Here is a 25160-nt window from a genome sequence, read left to right on the forward strand (position 1 = left end):
GCTTCATTTTGAAAGCTGGGTAAAGGTCGGCTCGACAAGAGGTGGCTTAAATTTCGTTCCGAGTGGTTCGTTCATGAATCCCGCTCACGCGTGCACAGATTTCTAATACCATTTGCGCGAGAGGCAAAGTATGTGTTTCTGATTTCAGACTGCTACGTTACGAAAGCGCCGATGTGACTCGCCGCTTATTTGCGCCTAAAATTAAATTAAGCTCTCGTGTTATTATGGATGCGCCTGTTGAAGGCGTTAATTGTTTCATTGAAATACTTCCTACTTTGAGCACGTTCAATGCTTTCGCTGATTTTTATAGCAGCGTTGGGTTAGGCTGCCTCCATGCAAGAAACACACCTCTTTACTGCGCTGTTGGAGCTGCACTTGAACGAAAAACTAAGTGAATTTCAGACGGTATTTTATCGTGACAGTAATTTGCTGTCTCAACCTCGCGACTGCTTTTGAAACGGCGCAGCTGCAGCCTCTGTGTGCTGTATTAGTTTTCTGAGTGATGAGCGCGGCATGGAAGCGCTGCAACCCGCTTGTTTCTAAGAGCGCGCGCAGATGTACGAGTATGCTGTTCCGTCTTTGTGCTTCAAGTTATAGGCGCAAATCTGTGGTGAACTGGTTGCTTCTGCCTGCTGATTTTGTATAGCTTGTGCCCGTTTGAGTATTGGCTTACGTACACTCGGCCAAATCTTTAACTGGCTTAGGTGTTGCATCGCTAAATGCACCTTGTAAAAAGGTGCCTTTTGGCCACACTGCTTGCATATTCATGTTGTAATTTGACACGTGAGATGGCATTTCATAGTTTCTTTTTGTTAATATAATGTTTGAGTGGAGTACTTGCATGTTTAGATCAAAGTTATCAGAAATATTCATCGTCTGCCGCTACGAAGAGCCGAAACAAGCGGAATACGCAGCAATGGTTCTGGTGGCGCATTTTCACTAATCTGGGTAAACGACTTGTTCGCCATGAAAGGAGTGGTACTTTACCCAGAGGATGAGGCCATATGGACCAGATCCATTGCTGCGTATGCCGCTTGTTTCAGCTGTTCGTAGTGGCAGAAGAATGTTTCTGATAACGTTGATCTAAACACGCAAGTACTGCACTCAAACAATGACATTTCACTCGTTAAATTACAGCATGAATATGCCAGCAGTGTAGCCGAAAGGCACCTTTTTTACAAGGTGCATTTAGCAATGCGACACCCGAGCCAGTTAAAAATTTGGCCGGGTGTACCAGGCTTAATTCACGCAGGGTATTCTGAAGCGCTTCTTCTATAGCGGTTATAAGATTAAATGCTGCAATATTCTCCTTTTTGGATCCCTCTGTAAGGTGCACTTAATCTGTATTTTATGGGTGGCATTCTTAACAGCTCCTTGCGAGTCAATGCAGATATGTGGCACAATTGTTCGAAGTCTTCTGTTACAAATAAAGTAAAAGGATTGCCATAAAGAGGTCAGTATTGGCTGTAACAGTATTGCCATACAGAAATCAGTATCAGTACTGGGTTCAGAGTAGAGTGCTCCAGGGATTAGGGTTCTTTGTTACAATGTTTTATGAGGATGCATATAATCTTTCGTGTATTTACTGATATGATTGAGCCGGCGTGATAGCTCAGTGGCTATCATGTTCGTATGGCGACCTGAAAGATGCAGGTTCGATTCCGGCCTAGGCGGTCGCATTTTAATAGAGGCAAAATGCTAAAGGCCTGTGTACTCTGCACAGGTGACCGAAATTATTCCCCAGCCTTTCACTTCAGCGTCTCGTAGCCTGTGTCGCCTTGGGCCTTTGAACCCCATAAAACCAAACCAAAAGATCAAGATTGCCTTTCTAGAATGGCATAGCCAGGATATGCCTTGCATTGTAAAGCACAAGTGTAGAGATGGAATGGGAATTTTTTTTCAGTTCCTCTTATATTATTTTTTTCCTTTGTGCTGTACAGGTGAACATGCCCGGATGATTTACTGCAGACAACAGGCCACAAGAATGCTTCTGAGAAAACTAGCCGGACTGTTACTTTCAACTTTTATGTTACTGCGGTGTATTATTATGGTGCATGTATTGCATATTCCCAGCCTCGATAGCTTGGAAATAAACTAAATTTGTAAGTGTATTGATTGTTTCATGTGTGAACTCTCTCTGGTGACCTTTTCAATGATTATGGACAGTCTATAGGCAGTCTATAGATAATGGTCTTCTAATAGTTTGGTAGACAGAGGTCTATAGACTGTCTATAGACAAAGGTCTATAGCACTGCCAGGCCACACACCTATGGGATGTCTATAGACAGTCTATAGACATCTGTTTACTGGACCAGTAGACTTTTGTCTGTAGACTGTCTATAGACAGTAATCTACAGGAAGTCTATGGCCATAAGTCTATAGTCCGTCTATAGACAAGAGTCTATAGACGGTCTATAGACAGCTCTATAGGAAATGTATGACCATAAGTCTATAGATCGTCTATAGACTGTCTATAGACCTGTGTCTATAGACTTCCTATAGACCTATAGACTTTCAGTAGACATTTGTCTATAGACTGTCTATAGACAAAAGTCTACTAAAAGTGTATGGCCATAAATCTATAGACTGTCTATAGACCAGTCTAAAGGATTTGTCTATAGACAGTCTATAGACTTCATGGACTAAAGTCTATAGACAGTCTATGGACTGTCTATAGAAATTTTTATAAGGGAAAAACAAAAAGATAATCTTGAACAAGAATTGGCTAACCACAAATCAAAACTACTAGAAATCAGTAATGAAACACTCGAACGCCTTTCCAGAGAGCAAACCTTCCTGAAGCGCAAAAGCTGGTGTTGAAAGAGTGTGTAGCTGCAGGCAAAGCTCGCTCAAAAAACGGTAGAAGATACTCAGATGACTGAATCTTGCTCTGCCTTCTCCTCCATATTAGGTCACCTGCAGGATACAGATTCTTGATGGAGAGTGAAATTCTCGTCTTGCCTTCAGTACGAACAATACACCGCTACATCTCATTGGTGGGCTTTAAAACAGGCTTTGATAGTAAAGATGACTTCAAGCGGCACGGTATTATCATCTTTGATGAGATGCAAGTCCGTTAAAGTAAGGCTGTCAGCTCAAAGACAATGACCTACGTCGGTCTGGCATCAGAGACGGAAAACAGTAGCGAGCTTGCAGACCATGCTCTTGTTCTTATGTTCTGCCCTTTTGGTGAAAGTTATGCTCAGCCAATGGGTGTTTTTGCAGCAAAAGGTGCCACGAGGGGTACTATTCTTGCACAGTTACTCCTTCAGGCAATTTTACTTATGGAGGAAGCTGGAGCAAAAATTCATGGGTTTGTTTGTGATGGAGCTTCGACAAACAGGACTATGTGGCGAACGCTGGCTATAAGTGGGTCACTAGAAGCCTGCCGGAACTCCTTCACACATCCAAGCGATCCCACATGAAAATTTTTTTGCATTTTCTGATGCTCCACACCTCTTTAAATGCATCAGAAACCGTCTTTTGCAACAAAGGTACCTGAAAAAGGAGGGACGTTGGATTAGGTGGGAGGACTATTCAGCAGTTTATAAAGACCAAGCGAACGTTGGAGCTTTGAAGGTCCCTTATAAAAATTTCTATAGACAGTCCATAGACTGTCTATAGACTTTAGTCTATGAAGTCTATAGACTGTCTATAGACAAATCCTTTAGACTGGTCTATAGACAGTCTATAGATTTATGGCCATACACTTTTAGTAGACTTTTGTCTATAGACAGTCTATAGACAAATGTCTACTGAAAGTCTATGGGTCTATAGGAAGTCTATAGACATAGGTCTATAGACAGTCTATAGACGATCTATAGACTTATGGTCATACATTTCCTGTAGAGGTGTCTATAGACCGTCTATAGACACTTGTCTATAGACGGACTATAGACGACCTATAGACTTATGGCCATATACTTCCTGTAGATTACCGTCTATAGACAGTCTACAGACAAAAGTCTACTGGTCCAGTAGACATATGTCTATAGACTGTCTATAGACATTCCATAGGTGTGTGGCCTGGCAGTGCTATAGACCTTTGTCTATAGACAGTCTATAGACCTCTGTCTACTAAACTGTTAGTAGACCATTATCTATAGACTGCATATAGACTGTCTACAATCATTGAAAAAGGTCACCAGACAGAGTTCACACATGAAACAATCAATGTACTTACAAATTTAGTTTATTTCCAAGCTATCCAGGCTGGGAATATGCAATACATGCACCATAAGAATTCACCACAGTTACATAAAAGTTGAAAGTAACAGTCCGGCTAGTTTCCTCAGAAGCATTCTTGTGGCCTGTTGTCTGCAGTAAATCGTCCGGGCACGTTTACCTGTACAGCACAAAGGAAAAAATAATATAAGAGGAACTGAAAAAAAAAGTTCCCATTCCATCTCTACATATGTGCTTTACAATGCAAGGCATATCCTGGCTATGCCATTCTAGAAAGGCAATCTTGGATCTTTTGGTTTGGTTTTATGGGGTTCAAAAACCCAAGGCGACACAGGCTACGAGACGCTGAAGTGAAAGGCTGGGGAATAATTTCGGCCACCTGTGCAGAGTACACAGGCCTTTAGCATTTTGCCTCTATTAAAATGCGACCGCCTAGGCCGGAATCGAACCTGCATCTTTCAGGTCGCCATACGAACATGATAGCCACTGAGCTATCACGCCGGCTCAATCATATCAGTAAATACACGAAAGATTATATGCATCCTCATAAAACATTGTAACAAAGAACCCTAATCCCTGGAGCACTCTACTCTGAACCCAGTACTGATACTGATTTCTGTATGGCAATACTGTTACAGCCAATACTGACCTCTTTATGGCAATCCTTTTACTTTATTTGTAACAGAAGACTTCGAACAATTGTGCCACATATCTGCATTGACTCGCAAGGAGCTGTAAAGAATGCCACCTCCATAAAATACAGATTCAGTGCACCTCACACAGGGATCCGAAAAGGAGAATATTGCAGCATTTATTCTTATAACCGCTATAGAAGAAGCGCTTCAAAATACCCTGCGTGAAGCCTGGTACACCCGGCCAAATTTTTAACTGGCTCGGGTGTTGCATCGCTAAATGCACCTGGTAAAAAAGGTGTCTTTCGGCTACACTGCTGGCATATTCATGCTGTAATTTAACGAGTGAAATGTCATTTCGTGCTTCCTTTTTGTTCATATAATGTTTGAGTGCAGTACTTGCTTGTTTAGATCAACGTTATCAGAAACATTCGTCTGCCACTACGAACAGCTGAAACAAGCGGCATACGCAGAAATGGATCTGGTCCATATGGCCTCATTCTCTGGGTAAAGTACCACTCCTTTCATGGCGGACAAGTCGTTTAGCCAGAGTAGTGCACATGCGCCACCAGAACCATTGCTTCGTATTCCGCTTGTTTCAGCTCTTCGTATAGCGGCAGACGAATATTTCTGATAACTTTGATCTAAACATGCACGTACTCCACTCAAACATTATATTAACAAAAAGAAACTATGAAATGCCATCTCACGCGTCAAATTACAACATGAATATGCCAGCAGTGTAGCCAAAAGGCACCTTTTTACAAGGTGCATTTAGCGATGCAACACCTGAGCCAGTTAAAGATTTGGCCGAGTGTACGTAAGCTGATACTCAAACGGGCACAAGCTATACAAAACTAGCAGGCAGAAGCAACCAGTTCACCACAGATTTTCGCCTATAACTTGAAGCACTAAGACGGAACAGCATAAGCGGGTTGCAGCGCAGAAACAAGCGGGTTGCAGCGCTTCCATGCCGCGCTCATTATTCAGAATACCAATACAGCACACAGAGGCTGCAGCTGCGCCGTTTCAAAAGCAGTCGCGAGGTTGAGACAGCAAATTACTGTCACGATAAATTACCGTCTGAAATTCACTTAGTTTTTCCTTCAAGTGCGGCTTCAACAGCGCAGTAAAGAGGTGTGTTTATTGCATGGCGGTAGCCTAACTCAACGCTGGTAGAAAAATCAGCGAAAGCATTGAACGTGCTCAAAGTAGGAAGTATTTCAATGAAATAATTACAGGCGCAGCTATAACACGAGAGCTTAATTTAATTTTAGGCGCAAATAAGCGGCGAGTCACATCGGCGCTTTCGTAACGTAGAAGTCTTAAATCAGAAACACATACTTTGCCTCTAGCGCAAATGGTATTCGAGAAATCTGTGCACGTGTGAGCGGGAGTCATGAACGAACCACTCGGAGCGAAATGTAAGCCACCTCTTGTCGAGCCGACCTTTACCCAGCTTTCAAAATGAAGTGCCCGCAAGCCAGCGGCGGCGGCCAACGGCTCTGATGACAGACACGGACGAATCCATACGTGTGCAACGAAGGGGAGATGGGATGGAGCTCGTGGGTTCTTCGCGGTGTTTGAGCACGCCGTCCATTCGCGCCGGTAACGAATTTTATTCACCCATCACACTACAAGCATTCCTCCAGCGCCGCTTGACTACAACTTTGACAAACGTCTCGCGCTCCAGTCTATAGCGTTACAAGACAACTTTGCTGAAACGTCGGCGTCCACGACGCGCACCGAGCGAGCGTCCATACGTAGCAAGCAATGCACACCTCCAAAAGAACAGCACTCCATGGTCCAGACAGGCGATAACACAAAGATAAGAAAATAAATGTAATCCACCACTGAACGAGACTGTATGTAAGTACGTTTTCGGAGGTGCAAAGTAAATAGAGCTCACACGGCGCTAACTAACACACAGTTCCATTTCGGCCGTCATTCACAGGCTAAACGACATTTCTGGCCGCGCATCTACCTTGAAACACGAAAAATCTAGTAGACAGCTCGCGAGGAGCGGCTTATCATCAAGGACATCGCACAGACTGCCTTTCCGCGCGTTAGTAAAGACAGCGGCACAGAGATAAGCGGCATTAGTCGAGAGCCCGATGGCTTCCGGCTTAGAAACGAAGATAGGACGTTTGTAACTGCGCACATAATCTGTTCTGCACACACAGCTCTGCTTAGAGTGGTTTAGGAGACCAAATGAATAAAATATAAACGTGTAGACTTACCGTAAGGGGACGATGAAGCTGGATTTTGAAGAAAACGTAAGCCGCGAAAAACACGCCACCGTCATTGATGCAGCCACGCACAGGGTTGTTTGCAGCCCGAATGATTTTCCGCCGTCTCGTGGTAAAATGGGTAAAACGTGAAACAGAAACCCATTTCACGGTCGTATCTTTATCGCTCGCACTCTTGCCGTGTGCAGCTTGATCTGATATCCAAAACCACAGAAGGCAATCGGTTTATAAGCTTAAATTCTTCGCTTACCCCCTAAAAATTTTATTGTTTTCGTGAAAACAGAACCGAAATCTAACTTCTTGTCGGTATACGCGCCGCATCTCCCACCGAATAGTATGTGGTACAATTCTCAAATAATAATTATAAGGTTACATAGCATAACGTCTTTTTTGCGTGTGTTCGTGTTTAGAAAACTGATATGCGCCACATCAGCGTGTCATCGGCTCCGAAGCAACAGGTGCAAGGGTAGGAACGAAAAAATACTGGCTTTGTGATTGTTGCGTCGCAGCACTTATTCACGTGAATACAAACTGCAAAGGTAGAAATGGCAGATGTTAATCGCAGAAAGGACCAGGCTCTTTGAGATTAATCTAAGATGTTTCTAAGGCATGGGCGCTTCCTTGAATTCTCACACCCGTATTTCCCCCTTTATTTTCAGGACGTTCTAGAGAGAAATCTAGATCCGTTGATAAAATGTTTCTGATTTCAGCACGTTGGAAAGTAACGATTGAAAGATGGAATGGAATTTTGTCGAGCGATTCCTTTAAGGGACAGCGTATTCGTTCGATGTAGTACAGTTTGCGGGTGCCCTTACTTCAAGAACGGCTGCTTTTCCTCGGCTTACTTGTTAGCATTAAATATTTAATTGTATTGACAATATACGTCACGGTATAACGAAAAGGAGCTTGTCAAGGCTCCTGAAAACAATATACAGGAGGGTGTTGTAATGCCTTACGCAATACATTTTAATTTCCGTAATAGCGAAGGAGGTGGGGGAATCCCGACATAGTTGCGGTCACTAGATGCAGGTCCCCTCAACATACAGTGCAAAAAGAAATTGACATTGTTCTGGACTTAGTCGAAGGTCAGTGTATCGAACATTGTTAGATAAAATTACGATTGTTATAGACTGGTCTATAGGCAGTAGACTATCTATAGTGTACAGTCTATAGACGAAAGCAAATTGAGGTAGTTGTAGACTGTAGTCTGTAGAGAGTCTATAGACCGTCTATAGACGAAAGGAAATTGAAGCAGCTATAGACCGTAGTCTATAGAGAGTCTATAGACCGTCTATAGACAAAAGGAAATTGAACCAGCTATAGACCGTAGTCTATAGAGAGTCTATAGACCGTCTATAGACGAAAGTAAATTGTGACAGCTATAGACCTTAGTCTATAGACCGTCTATAGACGAAAGAAATTGAAGCAGTTATAGACTTAAGTCTGTAGACAGTCTATAGACAAAAGGAAATTGAGGCAGCTATAGACCTTAGTCTATAGCGAGTCTATAGACCGTCTATAGACGAAAGGAAATTGAAGCAGTTATAGACATTAGTCTATAGACAGTCTATAGACAAAAGGAAATTGAGGCAGCTATAGACCCTAGGCTATAGCGAGTCTATAGACAAAAGGAAATAGAGGTAGTTATAGACTTCAGTCTATAGAGAGTCTATAGACCGTCTATAGACGAAAGGAAATTGAGCCAGCTATAGACTTTAGTCTATAAAGTGTCTATAGACAGTCTATAGACGAAAGGAAATTGAGGCAGCTATAGACCTTAGTCTATAGAGAGTCTATAGAGAGTCTATAGACGAAAGGAAATTCAGGCAGCTATAGACCTTAGTCTATAGAGGGTCTATAGACAGTCTATAGACTAAAGGAAATTGAGGCGGCTATAGACCTTAGTCTATAGAGGGTCTATAGACTGTCTATAGACGAAAGGAAATTGAGGCGGCTATAGACCTTAGTCTACAGAGAGTCTATAGACCGTCTATAGACAAAAGGAAATTGAAGCAGCTATAGACTTTAGTCCATAGATTTTCTATAGACTGTCTATAGACAAAAGGAAAAGTCTATAGGATGGCTATAGAGTCTATAAAAAGTCTATAGAAAGTCTATAGACCATTTTTATAAGGGTGGATGGGATTCCGCGCGTTTTTCGTCGTATAATTATGCCTGCTTATGTTCTATGCAATGGATAAGAAAAGTATCATTTTTTCTGCTCGTTTTGATGCGTATTAATTAAATAAAAAAAAAAACAAAACAAAAAACTAAGCAACAAGCAAATGCAAGAAATTATTCCAATGAAGCATTGCACTGACCCCGCTGCGGTCGCTCAGTGGTTAAGACGCTCGGCTGATGACCCGAAAGACGCGGTATAGTGCCTAGAATATACTGGCTAATGTGCCGAGGGCGCGCGCTCGCGTGGCCGCCGTGGTGATGCCTTCCCGAAGCCACTGCAGGGTGGCGCTGCCAGTCGCTACAAAAAGAAATTTAACGAAGAAGATGACACATGTGCAGTGTGTGGTAGATCTGTGGAAACAAGTGAACACCTCATAATCAAATGTGATGGTATCCATCCGGATGTCGATGCAGGCACAGTCGCTCTTTCTGAGGCCCTAGGGTTTAAAGATAACAATGGTCATGTAAATAACTCTGCAGTGGAAGTCAGCAAAAAGCGATTGGAGGATTGGTGGCTGAAAAGCAGAGATGTGGCATAAGGTTAGAATAGTAGGAAACCGTAGGCAAAGGTGATGGAGAATCTTAATGAGAATTGCCAACACAGTAAACAAAAAAAAATAAATAAAGAAAAGCTGAGCATGGTGGCAATTGCCACCACCCCGTTTCAAAGGGGGCGCTCCAATCCATCCATCCATCCATCCATCCATCCATCCATCCATCCATCCATCCATCCATCCATCCATCCATCCATCCATCCATCCATCCATCCATCCATCCATCCATCCATCCATCCATCCATCCATCCATCCATCCATCCATCCATCCATCCATCCATCCATCCATCCATCCATCCATCCATCCATCCATCCATCCATCCATCCATCCATCCATCCATCCATCCATCCATCCATCCATCCATCCATCCATCCATCCATCCATCCATCCATCCATCCATCCATCCATCCATCCATCCATCCATCCATCCGTCCGTCCGTCCGTCCGTCCGTCCGTCCGTCCGTCCGTCCGTCCGTCCGTCCGTCCGTCCGTCCGTCCGTCCGTCCGTCCGTCCGTCCGTCCGTCCGTCCGTCCGTCCGTCCGTCCGTCCGTCCGTCCGTCCGTCCGTCCGTCCGTCCGTCCGTCCGCCCGCCCGCCCGCCCGCCCGCCCGCCCGCCCGCCCGTCCGTCCGTCCGTCCGTCCGTCCGTCCGTCCGTCCGTCCGTCCGTCCGTCCGTCCGTCCGTCCGTCCGTCCGTCCGTCCGTCCGTCCGTCCGTCCGTCCGGAGGGCGCCACCAGCGCCACCGTGATCGGCTGTGCGCACACCGAGCTCCAGCAAAATCACGTCTACGTCCAGGTTCCTGACCTCGGATCGCCACCAACCGTTCTACAGGAGCGCTACTTCATCGCCTGTACGCCTGGTAATCAAAATTCCAAGCGTTCTGCGCCGTTTTTTGGCACATCAGCATCTGGCTGGCCGCCCACGCCGGGCGCGCTAAGCCAAGCCTACATCTGCACCGCCGGGGCAACGCCCCCCGCGCTCGCCAGCATGCTCGCAGCCGGAACGGCGGGGAGCTTGCTTAGCCAGTCAGCAGCCCAGGCGCTGAATCACAAGCACTGTGCTCCCGCGGCGCCCCGGCAAGCCACCGCAGCCACGATCGTCATGAAATTTGCGAACCACCTCAACCTCGGCAACACTTTATTCCCTGTGCTCTGTCGGTCCGTCATGGATTCCGCCCGCCTAACCAAGACTGAACGTGACAATACCTACATCAAACTCCGCACCTCGCAAAACATCCTGGCCATCGATACCCACCGCCCAGCCGCTGCTGACAAGCTGCTCCAACTCAAGCAAGTTTCACTGAACAACACACAGTACGAAGTCACCTCGTACGTAGCTAACGACCCCCTTAACGCCCGTGGTGTTATACACGGCATCACCATGGACTTTGCCGAAGAAGACTTTGCCGCTAACCTTCGTGTTGACGGCACCCGACTCCTAAGCGCCCGCCGTCTCGGACGTACCAACACACTTCTGCTCACCGTCGAAGGGCCCCGTCTACCACGCTACGCCGTCTTCTACAGCGGAGTGTACCGCGTCTACCCGCAAAAGCCGCACAGCAAACAATGCACGCATTGTCACGCCATAGGACACCGTGCCGACGTCTGTCCTAACAAGCCTAGCCTTGTTCGGTGCTCGATTTGCAGCCAACCGTTTCCTCCTGACCAAGACCCAACGACTACCCCACACGAATGTGAACCACACTGCTGGAACTGCAAGGGCGACCACACACCGTCTCATCCTGAATGCCCCGCAAGGAAAGACGCCGACGCTGCAGTCCTAAAGTGGCACCGCGCCCAACGACGCCATCGCGCCCGCGCCGCCCCTCCACCCCCTAAAGCCGACGCGACCATCTGGCCGCCCCTGCCTACCTCGAACCGCTACGAGGCCCTTCAGCTCTCCTGCAGCAGCAGCAGCAACAGCCCGGGGCACGAGACCGCGCAAAGAAGTCAATCTCGAACCAAGCCCTCTGCCAAGCGGCCACCGTCCACCACTTCTGGTGCGGCAACCAGCACCTCCACCTCCTCTACTAAACCCCAAGCTTCCGTGATGCAGTCACAGACTCCACCAAGTCACCAGGTGAGCGGTCCATCTCCCACATCCATCGCACCCCCTCCCCCGTCCTTCCAAAACCGGTTTTACTCACGTCCCTCCACACCTACTCCACTTTCACCCCTCCCTACCGACAACGCTATTGCTCTCATACAGCAATCCCTTGCTCCCGTCCTATTGGCCTTACAACAACTGATGGCTCGCGTCGAGCAACTAGAGCACCATCTCCTCTCCCTCGCGTCCTCTGCCCCACCCTCTCCCGACGCAGACTCCAATGCTCCCCCTCGAAAGCGCGCAAGCGCCCCTCTAGTGCCTAACCTCGACACAATGGAGGAAGACCGGCATGATGAGTGATATCATGCGACACACATCCCCACCCCAAAACCCTCTAATTATTTGGCAGTGGAACTGCCGCGGTTTTCGTCGCAAGAAAAATGCCCTCTTGCAACACATGCGGATTACTGGCGTTAACCCAGACGTCATCGCACTGCAGGAAACGCACGGTGCCTTTTCTCTGCCAGGTTACGACCATTTTTCTCAGTCAAGTATAGTCATGAAGAGAAAAGGACATCAAACGCCCCCTCCTCCGCCGATTTTGACGGTTACATACATACGGCGCACGATACCCACCATTCAGGAAGATACATCCCACCTCAACTCCGGGACGAAAGAGCATGTCCTGACACACTCCACCTATCAGGGTCACCGTATCACGATTTTAAACTGCTACTGGACTCCCTCCGACTCCAAAACCAGCATCCCACCTTTGCATACGGCCCTTCCTGCCTCTAATGTCCCTACTACTTTCGTCCTTCTTGGTGACTTCAACTGCCCACACCCTGCATGGGGATACGACCGTACTTCAGCCTCCGGACGAAAACTCGACCGCTTCGCCAGTATTCATCACCTCACCCTCCTGAATGACACGTTCATGCCTACACGTCTAGGATGTGGAGCACAATCCGACACAAACCCCGACCTCGCATGGATTCGCAGCGACCTCCGCGCTTCTTGGAGTAATACGGGTGACACGATGGGGAGTGATCACTGTATTCTTCAGATAACGCTCACGTCCCAGCGACCCTCCAGACCACCCGGAACACATCTACCTCCCACTATGCTGGTAGACTGGCCAAAGGCTCGGCCGGCCCTCGACTCCTTATCAGTCTCACTCGAGGACCCCGAAAAATGGTGTAGCGCCATTATGGAGACCGTCTCCCAACACACCAAACATATCCACCGATCTCCCGACTATCCATACATTGACACACACCTACTTGGGCTATGGAAACAACGTCGCCGGGCCATAAAAGCTTGGCGCAACTGTAGATCTAGCCACGCATTGAAAAGAAAAGTTGCTGAACTAACGCAAGCAGCCCAAGAATACGCTGACCAACTAGCCACGAACAACTGGCTTCAGCTCTGTGATGACATGGTCGAGAGACTCCACACTCCAAAAGTCTGGCACATTATGCGCACCCTACTTGGAGAGGGTAAACCTCGTAACACACTTCAAAAGCTACAGTTGGCCCTCTCCGTCTCACAAGAAGAGCTGGTTGAGCAAATCCGAAATCAATTTTACCCATCCTCTACTTCTCCTGCCAGCTCCCCGTCATACCCTTACACCGAAGAAGAAGCAGACGAACAAGGAATGAATTCCGACTTTACATTCGCCGAACTTCAGGCTGCTCTACGCTCCCTTAAGCGAAACACAGCACCCGGCCCAGATAAAATTACCTATGGTATACTCCGTAATCTCCCCGATTCAAAACTAGACGAACTTATTCAGATTATTAATACTGTTTGGCGCTCCGGGAAAATTCCCGCTGCATGGAAAGAGGCACACGTAATTATGATTCCGAAACCAGGAAAATCCTCTGCGCTCATCACTAACCTCTGACCTATATCCATGACTTCTTGCCTAGGGAAGCTGATGGAGAAGATGGCCCTTACCCGCCTCGAATGGCACCTGCATACCAATCGCTGTCTTGCTCCCACTATGGTCGGATTCCGCGCCCACGTATGCACACAAGACATTGGACGGCAAATCTATGAGGATTTGTACGCCTTCCCAAGCAGCGCACAGCTTCGAATTTTGACCGGCGTGGATATCAAAAAGGCTTTTGATAATGTCGCCCACTCCGCAATTCTCACCAACCTGGCAGACACTCACCCTGGGGTCCGCATGTTTAACTACATCAAAGACTTTCTTACAGACAGGACCCTCCGAATCATTGGCCCCGACGGCACACCTTCCGCCCCCTTTCCCCTCACCGCAGGTACACCACAGGGATCCATTCTTTCACCTATGCTTTTCAACTTGGCAATGAAAGAACTGCCCCGAAAACTCGCTGAAATTCCTGGCCTACGCCACGCTATATATGCGGATGATATCTCTCTCTGGTCTACCACAGGAAACGCCGGGGAACTAGAATCCACTTTGCAGCAAGGCCTCGACGTCGTTCAGGAGCATGCACGCCGCATAGGTATGAGTTGTTCCGCCGAAAAGTCGGAATACATCGTGGTTTCTAACGCTCCTCAAAAAACCGCTTCTTCCTACCGCGAACTCATTCAACTCTCTCTCGCGCAAACCCCTATTCCCCGACGGAGCCACATCAAGATCCTTGGCTTCACTTTTCAACAAGATGGCAAGTGCAACGTGTGGCTTAGCCAACTCCTGCAACAACTGAACCAAATTCGCCACATGCTGTCCCGCATATCTCGTCAAAAGCATGGACTCAGAGAACACGAACTCCGTCGAGTTATAGAAGCACTCGTTTATTCGAGGGTCATGTACGCCTACCCCTATCAACGCCTCACATCCTCTCAAGTAAGCAAACTGGAAGCCTCTCTGCGTCGCTTCACTCGATTAGCCATGGGAGTTCCCATCTACGCCGCAAATGCTCTGACCGCAGACGCCGCCATTTTCAACTCCCTCGAAGAACGCGCAGCAGCACACCACCGAGCCCAGATACACCGTCTCTCTACCTCCGAGCAAGGCAGAGACCTCCTCAGCCTTTTCGGACACACCATTTCCCAACTACCCCCGCTTCAACCATCTGCTCCCCCGTGGAAAAGCCTCCCGCGTCTTACTGTAAAACCCATTCCACGCCACATGTCTCCAACGATAAATCCCGGGCGGCGTGAAGCACTGGCGAGCCATTTACCCGTACTGGGCCACGACACTTACTATACCGATGCCCATATCCTCGAGCACCAAGTAGTTACTGCAGTAGTCGGCCCTCGAAGCACCTCCACACATCTCCACACAGGAGTGCCCTCCTCAACCGACGCAGAAACTCTGGCCATAGCAGAGGCGATTACGCTTCACGACCACCTGTCCTCCACCATCACCATACGAGCAGACTCTCAGGCTGCCATACGCTCATTCGAATCTCAAAAACTCCCTCCCCATATCCTAGACACTTTGCTGCAATACCTAACAGCCCACCCTACGCTCCATGTCCGCCTTGAATGGATTCCTGGTCATCAAGGTATACCGGAGAATGAGCTTGCTCATGCTCTGGCCCGTGAAAAAATACCACCGGGCCATCCGACTGCCTGGCCAGCCCATTATAATCCCAAGGCAGACCGCGCTACACACCGACAGGACCGCCGCGAACACCTTCGCAATTTGCGGCACATGCGACGAACCCTTCCGTCACCCTCCCATTTCCTTTGCCGTGCTGACGCCACTCTAATTCGACAGGCACAGACTAACTCCCTTCCCTGCGAACTGTATTCCCACTATATCCTTCATAAACCGGGCAAACCCGCCTGTCTCGTGTGCGGAGAGCATCCCTCCAACATTCATACATATTGGTTATGCCCCCGCGCAACTAACTCTCCCACCATACCTTCCTCGCATACCTTGCCTCCCCCCTTTCACCTCACGTGGGCCCGATGGACCGCTCCACCAACCTCTCTGCAGCCCACCCTCTGGCCGCTCCTCGCCGCCCACATCCGACGCATCCAAGGGACACGTGGCCCTACTCTGCCACCGCCGATAAATAGCGCCCACCAAACGGGCAACTAAGAAGGCTCGGACTTGAGCTGAAAAATAAAAGTTATCTCTCTCTCTCTCCATCCATCCATCGTGCCACCGCGCAGCGTTCGCTGCCTTGGCCCGGCGTTGGAAACTAACCTTGCGCTGCGCTTTTCGCTACGCAGCCCATCTTTCTCAGTGCTTTGAGAGCACTTTTGTTCAAAACCTTTCTCGACGGAAGATAAACTCAACGGCCTAACACTGTCCGTAGAAAAATCATCAACCGAGATAGCGCCTCGAGACCGACGATGCGTTATACAAGACTGTGGTTGTACCGATTTACTACCAGATCCAATCCGTAAAATTTTTATTCTTTCCGCCGTACACTGAACACGCTGTACACTGTACAGCGTCACTGTACAGAACCCCTGAAGTGAAAAAGAAAGGTAGATTAAATGCCGAATATCCAGCGAGAGGCCCAGCTTAGCAACTTGAAACAAACACCGAAGGCTGACAGCTGCGGCCACAGTGTCCCCGAAAACTCTCCGAACCGGATTCGTTGCTGATACATGGGAACTTTCGATCACGATTTTACTCGATCCGAATTCAGTCGACTGCGATCCGCGCATCTCAACCGCGACCGTAGGCTGTTGCGCGCACTGTAATGCTGTCATGCTCAACCAGCAGTATCCAGGTGGCTCGACCTCGCAGCGGCGACCATTCTTAAATCGCGATAAAAAAATTTTCACCCCAAACGGATCGATAGCGATCGGAAGCGCCCGTGTGACACTGGTATTAGGAAATAGCATCCATAGCTTTTGCAAAGGTTATGACCCAAGGGATTTCAGTTCTACAGTCCAGTGCTACACTTCTGGACATGTTATGCCGATGTTTTTTGCAGTTCAACCGCGCGTACTGGAATTTTGATGTATCAGTCAGACAATATTTAATAGCGTCGTGTATGTGCAAAAAAAAATCGCAGGGGCTCTTTCCCAACATTGCATCTGTTTGCAATGATCGTATGTAATGAACACATGCAGCCTGAAGAGGACTCGTTGCATTTCATTTGGAAGTTAGAACTCGCTTTACACAGAAGTAGTTTTTATCCAGTTGTCTGCGAATTTTCGTTCCATCTTTTAAGGGAAGAAAAGGCAAGAACGAAAACAAAAAAGTGATCCTATCAGTGATTCTCTTCTACAAAGGGCTACAATATACTGCAAACTGTAAAGCTACAGCCATAATAAACAGGTAAAAATAACTGGTCACTGCTAAAAGTTTGTACAAAGTAAGCAAGGCACTGAATTATTTATTAACTGAACAAAATATCTGAAGTTGGTCGCTGGAGAGACCGTTCATCAACAGTTATAAAGAGAAGCGCCTAGAAACAGTACACATGTGTACTGTAAATGGTATGGCTGCAGCCATACCATTTAAGCAAGGCACTTTACATATACAGAAAGGAAAACACTGTATTGATATTAGCAAACTGGTTGCAGTGTCTGAACTTCAACAATTTTTTTCGTTGCCTTTGTGCCTCTCTGTCTTTGTTTAGCCCTTTAACAAAAAACGTAATTCTTAGCAAAACATAAAACAACAGTCCACAGCCTGGTTGCTGCCTCGTGTTCGGGGCAACCAAGTTTTGGCAAAGCAACTGAACTGGAGCAACTTAAGCATGATTAGTCGCTGCAACTTTCAGTTCATGGGCTCAAATCACAGCGCAAACAAAACCAAAGAAACGCGCAGACGCAAGGTAAACACAGTGCACAACACAAGGCTTGGCTGGGCAACTGCAGCAATCCTTTACGACAGGAAGCGCCCTCTGGCGGCGAAAATTGGAAGGCAGCGCTGGCGCTGCCACCTCCTCCCATGCGGAGACCCCTCCGCTCGAGACACTAGCCAGTATATTCTAGGCACTATAGACGCGGGTTCGATCCTGGCAGCAGCGGGCGAATTTCGATGGAGGCGAAATTCTGGAGGCCCGTGTACTGTGCGATGTCAGTGCACGTTGAAGAACCCCAGGTGGTCGAAATTTCCGGAGCCCTTCACTACGGCGTCTCTCATAGCCTGAGTCGCTTTGGGACGTTAAACCCTAATAAACCAACCGAAGGATTGCAGTCAATTATAGACATAGTAACCAAGGGTCTAATGGAAACAATTAGTGGATAAAAAAACACATTGTGTGGGATCCCCACACAAAAAATGACATCAGTAACATTGAAAGCGTGCAAAAGAAAGCCCTTAGATTTATTTATAATACAGCAGAAGAGCCTCGGTCACTGATCTCAGAACACGGTCTGGCCTCCCAACATTAGAATTTCGGCGTAGACTCCATCGCCTTCAAACTATGTTTAATATAGTTAACAAACTAACAAAAATGGATTCCGACATCTACATCAATTTCAATAAAAGAAGAGAAACAAGAGGCAAGCACAGCAAAACAATTTTGATGCCACAGGCTAAGACTAGCGCCTATCGCTTCTCGTTCTTCCCTCGAACTATTGCAGAGTGGAATGCTCTACCGCAAGAAGTTGCCAGTCTGACCTCGGTCGAATCCTTTGCGTCTGCCGTGCACTCTTTGCAATGAAGCGCGTTAGTTTTAGAGTGTCCAGTTCTCCTGTAGTTGCAGTTTGCAGATGTGTGTTTTTATTGTTCTTTTCAATGACGTCAGTGTCCGTCTTTTTGTAATTTTATATTAGCTGAATTTACTCACGCAGTAGTCTGTATTGCAAGCCATTTCCTTATGCTTTCTTGCCACTCACATTCTTGTTTACCTTGATTTGTAGTGCCGACTTTGACTTGTCTTTCCTGTACTTACTCACTCCTGCCTGGACTGCCAAGAGGCAGTTGGCAGTATCAAATAAATAAAATAAAATAAAAATAAAATAAGTGGCCTCGAAAACCGCCAAATGCTAAAAAGCTTCCCCATATGCGTGCACACAAGCAGCGGTACGCAACACAACCCAGAAAAGGCGTATTTAAATTTCGAGGACCGTTACCCTGCTTTAATTAAGACGCATCAAAAAGAGCAGAAAAAAATGATACTTTTCTTATTCATTTCATAGAACATAAGCAGGCATAATTATACGACGAAAAGCGCGCGGAATCCCATCCAGCGCAGTTGCCCGTAACGAAAGACGAGCACCGCTGCTATACAGTGCGCCCTCGGTCGGCGCAACGATGCTCCGAACACGCGAAAGCGCAGCGCGCACATCTTACGCGCCTAGTTTTATCATATCTAAGAAACGAGAGTGAGGGTGCTGAGTTACGTCAGCAGCTGCACCCTCGGAGCGGGCGGCGTATCCGCCAACTGCAGCCTGTACAGCCACAAGGCTTGAAACCACGGTGAATTGATCACGGTGACTGAAGATTGTCACAAAGGCTTACCTAAAAGGGATAATAAATCCTCTTAAATGGCGTTATATGCCACTAAGCATGACGATTTGCGACCTAAAAGGGAAAAAATGGAAAAAAAAATGAAATTAAAAAAACAATAAAATCACAGCACAGAGAGCGGAGTCGAACGGCCGACCTACTACACGCAACACGTGCCTCCAATCGACTGCGCCATAGCGGCGATGTCAAGCCGTCGTTCTGAATGAATATTTATAACCAGCCTTAATGTGGCTGCTACCTGCCGGTGGGCGGCGCTGTCATCGCTGGCTGTACCGGCTGCATTTGGCGAACACGCGAGCGGGCGAGCGGCGGCCAGCGACAGCGAGCGCAACGCCGCCGCACGGCCGCGCGCCTGCTCCCGCAGCCGTCGCGGCAGCCTGGTTACTTTTGACAAAGACGGTACATCTTTTAACTTAGCACACGCATTGCAGCTTGTACTCTCTGTCACTAGTATGCAACTGTTGTGCCGCCAGGTTCCACATTTGTCAATATATGCGCACTCGGGGCGTATATGTATTATTGTACATTTCACCACTGGGACCACCTGCACACACATGCATTTCATTGAAAGACCCGCACTGCACACTCTTTATCAGCTAGGGAATTCATGGGCAAACCATTAGATTACAAACATCTTTATTTCTTCAATATTCTCAGAACATGTGGGTGGGCCGCCTAGTCCGGTAGTCCACTGGCTGCTGCTGCTGCGCTGGCCCTCCCCACCAGCCAGTGCTGACGGTCAGGATCATCGCTGATCAGAATAGCCTCCTACTGCTCCTCCGAGGGGTTGGGAATGGGCTCAACTAAGGGATTGTATTGGCATGCCCACACCATATGGTAGAGGTTAGCTACCGCTCCACAATGTGGACACTGCGGAGAGTATAGTGCAGGGTACCACTGGTGTAATTTAGCTGGTGTTGGGTGTGTGTTGGTTTGTAGTCTCCTAAGGGTGTTTGTTATCTTCTAACTTGTTGAGGTATTTGTGTGGTGTTGGGTACTCCTTTCTGGCTGTTCTGTATGGCGCAAGATTGTCAGCATACGCTGCTAAACCTATTAGGTCGCGGCACCCTTCATGGTCATCAGGGGGAGACGCCCGGTATAGAAGAGAGCTCGGGCATGCCTGTGGGCGGCTTCATTTCCTCCTGGTAGTTCCAGGTGACCGGGGAACCAGATGACTGAGACTTGGTTGGGTGGATGCTTAGTCAGCAATGACAACCCTGACCTGTGAATTAATCCGTTATTGAAGTTGCGACAGGCGTTCTGGGAATCAGTGAGCACAACGGCGTTGGGGTTAGATGCTACAGCTAATGCAATAGCTGCCTCCTCTGCGTGAGTGGGGTTAGATGTTTTCACCGAGGCGCAGTTCACCATCGACCCTGAAGGCGTTGAGACCACAATAGTCATGACTCCATTCTTTGGTCCTGCTGCGTCCACGTAAAGGGTGTTAATTTGCTTGTCCCATTTCTTCTGCAGGGCTTCACCTCTTGCTTTCCTCCTCTCGATGTTATATGCGGGATGCATATATTCCGCGGAATGGGGTGCACGTTTATGCGTCTTCTCACATCGCGTGGGACCTATTCCCTTTGGTCAGTTGTATAGGGCTGATTAACATGTATTTTTTTCGAGCAGTTCTCTGCCGGGTTTTGTTAGTGCGAGCCTATTCAGTTGTGAGAGCCATTGTGCTTCCCACATCTCTTTGAGGGTATTATGTACTACTAGAGCCATGAGCTTTGCCGTTGGCGTGGAGTTCGGTAGCCCCAGTGCCGTCTTGTAGGCTTTCCTGATGAGTGCCTCCAACTTTTCAGTTTCCGACCTGGAGAGGTTAAGGAATGCCGTCCCGTACATTATCCGAGAGATCACGAAAGCTTGCACTAAGCGGATGGTGTCCCTTTCCTTCATGACATCGTGTTTATTTCGGATACATACATACATACATACATACATACATACATACATACATACATACATACATACATACATACATACATACATACATACATACATACATACATACATACATACATACAAGTTTTATTCTCCAGAAAGAAGTGGAAGGAGGCGGAGGGAAAAGCCGTACATTTGCGGCTTGAAAAATCCTCCGCCCCCTTACAGTGTATACAGCAGCAGAGTGGGGCAATAAACAGTCGCATTTTTGTTGCAAAGAGGAAAAAAAAACTTCAACACACAAAAAAAAGCACTATATCGCATCACAAAATAAAATAAGCCTAAATAAGAGTATCATCATCGGATGATACGATGTATCATCCGGAGGATTTGCTCAGTGGATGTTGTAAGCTTCTTCATAGTGGTGGTGTTCTGTCGCCCCTGCGGGATATACTGCCCCAGGATCTTGATCTCCGTGGGTTTCTGTACTGGGTGGTTCTCTATATACACCGAGATGTTCTGCGCTAGGGGTGTGCTCGGGATCTTTAGGATTAGCAACTCGGACTTTTCCGGCGCACACTGGAGGCCTCTCTCCCTGGCGTACCGGTCCACCGTGTCGGCTGCTGCTTGAAGGCGCTCCTAGATCTCGGCGTCACTCCCCGAGTTGCACCAGACAGTGATATCATCCGCATACAATGTGTGTTTTTGATGCCGGGGATTACGGAAAGAAGGGCTGGTAGATCTTTCATAGCCAAATTGAACAAGAGGGGTGACAGTACCGCCCCTTGCGGAGTTCCCCTCGGGCCTAGAGTGATAGGATCTGATTTTATTCCACCGAAGTTTATAGTGGCTTGCCTGGCTGACAAGAAGTTTTTGATATAGTTGTAGCTTCTTGCGCCACAGTTGGTATCGGCGAGGCTTTGCACGATGTTTTTATGTAGAACGTTATCGAACGCTCCTTTCAAATCAAGTACCAGGATGGCCCTTGTCTGTGACTTGGGAGGTGTCTCAAGGAGGTCTTTGTACAGGTGTACAAGCGGGCATGCTGTGTCGATAGGTGAGGGCGAAAGCCGAATTGAGTATTAGGTAGGAGGTTGTTTTCTTCTAAGTATCTACTCAGTCTCGTGTTGACGACCCTCTCTATGAGCTTCCCCAAACACGAGGTCAGCGATATCGGTCGTAGATTATCCAGTTTAAGGGGTTTGTTAGGCTTCGGAATGAACCGAACCTCGGCTGTCTTCCAGGATATTGGTAACGTTCCTGTAGCCCAATGCTGTTCGTTGAAGCATTCCACCAGCGAGGTGATGGTGTCATCGCTGAGGTTAAATAAGAGCTTCGCTGTTATTTGATCTGGACCTGGAGCTGCATTTTTTCTCATGGCCACGATTTCTGCTTTGATTTCTTCTTTCGTGAGTGGAATGTCCAGCTTGGGATTTGGCAGCCCAGAATACTCCGGCTGTTCCACGACTTGGTCCGTGCACAGATATCTGGTCTTGAGCTTTTCCATCAACTCTGTGTCCGTACCCGGGGTGGTGTGTCCGATCTTCGTGAGCCTGTCTTTAGTGGTCGACATGCTGCTGCTGGGATCGATTAGGACACGTGGGAGCTTCCAAGTCTTTGACACACCTAGCTTCCCCTGAATACCATCGCAGAGCGAATTCCAGTTCTGTCTGTTTAAGGATATGGCATAGGATGCTGCCTTTTTGTTTATCTCCTCTATTTTTTTTTTTGAGTTTGCGGTTAAGCCGTTGTCTGCGCCATCTCTTTGTCAATGAGTGCCTCGCTTCCCATAAATGTAGAAGGTGCGGATCGACCACTCGGCAATCTTCTGTCGTGCAGATCTCTTTCGTAAAGGCATTAAACGTATGCACCTCATCTTTAAGCCATTCCTCTAGGTCGGTAATAGGGTTTGCAGTAGATGCCTGGGCCTTTCTCCACCTGTCCCAGTTCGTAACTCTTGCGATACCTATTTTGCGCTTGCACGCGTTTGTGCTTATCTCCAGAGAGAGTATGAAGTGATCGCTTCCCAGGTGCTGTTCGGTATTCTTCCAAATGGCGTTTTGTATGTTCTTGGTGAACGTCAGGTCAGGACATGTATCTCTACTGACACTGTTTCCCAGCCTCGTAGGGTAAGTGGGATCGGTGAGGATCGATAACCCTTCTTGCGTCACTACTTCTTCCAGTTTTCTGCCTTTTGGTGTGGCCGCCGGGTAGCCCCATGAAGGGTGTGGTGCGTTGAAGTCGCCCCAAATCACGCAGGGGGCATGGCCCGCTAGGGTCTGAAATTTCTTTATGAGGGAACCCAATTTTGCGTGCCTGTCTTTTGGAGGGCTGTAGACATTCAATACGTGCGTGCTTGCCGCTCCTCTTTGGATAGGAAGAATAGTTATATAGCAATGCGCAATGTCCAGCTGGAAAGAATCGTGCAATATGGCAGTGTATAATTTGTGCACTAACGTGGCAGTTAACTGGTCGTGCTGATAAGTCACATAGTCTTGGAGTTTAATAGGCATTAGGTGGGGTTCTTGAACTAGGATAGCTGCCGGTGGGTCAGATTCCTGAGATAGAAGGAGATTAAGAGCAGCCTGCTTTCTCCTGTATCCCCGGCAGTTCCACTGCCAGATCTTTACTCTAGGTTTGGCGGGCATGTTGAATCCGTATCGGATGGCTCGTCCACGTGCATTGTACGAGCGAATTTCGACTTATGTCTTTTATACGCATGTTCCTTCCTAAGTGCTGAAATTGCCGTGTCCGTGTATCGTCGGTTGTTTGCGATCTGCTCTCGAATTTCTTGGAATTGAGCGTTCACGTAACTTGGAAAAGCTTGAAACTCCTCCATGAAGGACCTCAATTCTTGGATGATTTCTTGGTAGACCTCGCCTAAGGCAGGCTGAGAGCTAGGTACTGCCTGCTGTTTTTGGTTTTCAGGAGTCGGCTGAGTTACCAGAGTTATTGCGTTAGTAGTTGCTCGCTTAAGCTCTTGGTTTTGGATTGTTGAAGCGCTCACTTGTTTTTCCAGACCTTCTATCTCTTTTTTGAGTGCTGCCAACTCCGTGTTATTCTGAGGGGAGGACGAGGGGAGGGGAGGCCACTCTGAAAAGCTCACCTTCGAATCTGAAAGCTGGCCCGAGGACGTCTTCTTCAGCGCCCCGGTGGGCTTGATGAGGTTCTCCTTCCCTTGTTCTTTACCCGCCTCCACGTGACTGGCGTTCTGGTTGGAGCCTTGCCCGGCGTCTTGAGCTCGAACGGCCGCTAGAGGCGGAACGAGAGTGGGAGACTGATGACGACGCTCCTCGCCGTCGCTTGCAGGCTGCCTCTTCTGCCTCGGCCTGCTCCTGCCTTCTTGATCTTCAAGTTTCGTTGTTGATGATGCGTTTGATGACGCGGTACTAGCGTTCTTGTTCAGCGGTCTCTGGAATTTCTCCTTGCAGTCTCTTGCATAAGTCTTGTGTGGGCCCTTGCACAGCGCGCAAACGGGTGTGCACTCGTGCGTCTCATCTGGACTCGGTGTTCCACAGGTTTGGCAAGCAGCCCCCTTGGGTTTCGGGAAGACGTCTGCTCGGTGACCTGGCGTTCCACAGTTGATACAAGCAGCCCTCGTTTTACGGTAGATGTAGCAGCGGCGCTGTGACCACCCGCAGTGGATCGTGAAGGGAACCTTCTGCCCGGCGAAGACGATGTCTGCCGACGTAGTCTTGCCCAGTCGGCGCTCTCCCAGGATTGTATGGCTGGGTGAGGAGACGTCTTGGAAGATAGAGTCATCACTCACTTCAGGCTTGATATTATGTATTACACCCCTGCAAACATCCTCTGGCAAGGCAACGTAGGCGGTGACCTATACTCTTGCCGTCGAGGTGCAGACAATTAAGCTTGGCGAGACGGAACGCGTCTTCCTCACAGTGAGTACGCACCATTATAATGTTCTGCTGGCTAACAACGCGCAGCATTGGCTTTTCTTGTAGAGGGGTGTTGAGGGCTGCTTGGATCCCTAATTCGAGATCGTAGGAGCGTGGAGCCACAAATTGTAGATCCACCGTGGTTTTA

The 25160-nt window shown here is 47.9% G+C and overlaps 2 long non-coding RNA genes across 2 annotated transcripts in view; one reads left to right on the forward strand and one right to left on the reverse strand.

The window, feature by feature from the left end:
* LOC149338269 (uncharacterized) overlaps positions 1 to 25160 on the forward strand; it is a 90089-nt gene that overhangs the window by 28120 nt on the left and 36809 nt on the right. The window lies entirely within an intron of this gene.
* Positions 4175 to 7132, reverse strand: LOC149338272 (uncharacterized). The gene is made up of 2 exons (XR_016283722.1): positions 7058 to 7132; positions 4175 to 4345 (listed from the first exon to the last, which is right to left on the reverse strand). It is a non-coding gene; the product is annotated as an uncharacterized LOC149338272 (long non-coding RNA).

This window comes from Amblyomma mixtum, chromosome 6 (assembly GCF_055824585.1).
Source record: "Amblyomma mixtum isolate Tamu chromosome 6, ASM5582458v1, whole genome shotgun sequence".
Classification (NCBI taxonomy): Eukaryota; Metazoa; Arthropoda; class Arachnida; order Ixodida; family Ixodidae; genus Amblyomma; species Amblyomma mixtum.